Source organism: Arachis ipaensis, chromosome B6 (assembly GCF_059453495.1).
Source record: "Arachis ipaensis isolate K30076 ecotype BB chromosome B6, ASM5945349v1, whole genome shotgun sequence".
Lineage (NCBI taxonomy): Eukaryota > Viridiplantae > Streptophyta > Magnoliopsida > Fabales > Fabaceae > Arachis > Arachis ipaensis.
Genome location: NC_142441.1, coordinates 92747361 through 92749322, shown reverse-complemented (window position 1 = coordinate 92749322; position 1962 = coordinate 92747361).

The following is a 1962-nucleotide window of genomic DNA, read 5'->3' as shown; positions in this document are numbered from 1 at the left end:
AATCCACTAACCACATCCTAGCTACCTAACCACCTAGAATCCACTACAAACATGCATCTCTAACTAGCCTAATTTTAAACATAAACTGAAAAATATGCAACTAACTACGAATGAAAGAAAAGTGGCGTATGGTGGAACTTGGTATGCGTATGAACTAAGGTAGGGATCAGAGAGATGGCAGTGGTGAGGTGGCGATGCTAGGAGGGTGGCACGGCGGTGCGGTGGTGGAACAGGGAGGTTGGCGCGGTGGTGGGCGGCTGTTCGCGGTGGCAGGGGGTTTCAGTTAGGGTTAACGGTGGAGGGGGTGGTTTAAGAAGATTGGGGGTGAGGGTGGTGGTGGTAGGAGCCACCGCAGTGATGGCACAGTGGTGGTGGCTGGCCCCGGTGGTGGAGGGGAGAGAAGAGAGGGGAGAAGGAGGAAGGAGGGGGGTGGTCGTCGCGGTGGGTCTGGGTGGATGGGGGTGGTGCGGCGATCGGAGGTGGTTGGGGGTAGTGGTGGTGGTTATGGGTAGTGGGGGGCAGAGAGGGAGCAGTGGGGGGGTTTGGGGGGAAGAGAATGGGGCGCGATGGGGGTAGGGTTTCACATCACTGGGGTTAATGGATTTGAATCCACGCGAACGCGTGGGGCACGCGATCGCGTGGCTAGGGTAGAATGGGGTTGACGCGATCGCGTGAGTGACGCGATCGCATGGAATGGGTAAAAGGATGAATGATGCGGTCGCAAGAGGCACGCGACCGCATCGCTAGAAATTGTGCTAAACGCACAATTCCAGCGTCGTTTCAGCGTAACTCTCTGTCTCCATTGGGATGCCATAATATCCATGCGACGTGAACGCGTCGCTCACGCTTTCGCGTGGGATGGGTGTTTTGCAAGTGACGCGTTCGCGTCAGAGACGCGAACGCGTGGGCCGTTTTGTGCTAAACGCACACTAGCCGCACGGTTTCAGCCCAGATTTTTGGGCGTTGGATTTTTACGCCGATTTCCAGATCATGCGTTCGCGTGATTGACGCAGACGCGTGGGAGGTGTTTTTCGCTACTGACGCGAACACGTTAGCAACGCGGTCGCGTTGCACCCTTTTTTTAATGCAATTATGCAGTATGCAATGCTTATGAATAATATTCAGGTTCAATAAAAATAATATAATATAAAAATAAACAAAATGAAATAAAACTGAAAAAGAAACGACCATACCATGGTGGGTTGTCTCCCACCTAGCACTTTTAGTTAAAGTCCTTAAGTTGGACATTGGATGAGCTTCCTGTTATGGTGGCTTATGCTTAAATTCATCCAGAAATCTCCACCAATGTTTGGAATGCCAACAGCCTCTGGGGTCCCAAACTAGGCATGTAAAGCTTTTGAGCAGCTTTAAACAGATTCTCAGGCTCCCGGGGTGACGAATGTCAGAATAGATTCCAGGATCCCAAACTTTGCTTTTAAATCCGTCGTTGTCTTGATCTATATTTTTCAATCCGGGTGGTTTAGAAATTGTATTCTCACCAAGATGACCAAACGTCTTCCGAGACCCATTCAATTGCACTTGGTACCAATCCGTGCACTTCGAATTGAAGCGCGGAACCTTGTTGAACCTTGTACACCAGCTCTGAGTACGAGCCATTTTCTTCTTACTCTTAAAGCCGCAGAGAGCTCTAAGCTAAACATCTGTTTCAAGCAAACCATATGCAAATGGAAAAGTAAAGATAAAGGTTAAGGATTGTACCCACTTGAAGCTTGTATTAGGTGGTAATGGCCTTGGGATAGGTGTTTCCAGTGGTTCTGTAAGTTCTACTCCCTTGTATTCTTCTGTGAATTCCTCCTATTCTTTGCAAAACTCTTCAATTGCAACTGCATCCTGATCAAAGTCTTCTATGTCTTCCTCATCACTTAAGTCATACGTTGGAGGTTGAGAGAAATCTACCTCGACGTCATCTTCGTATTCACTTGGATAAGGTTCTCCAGGCTC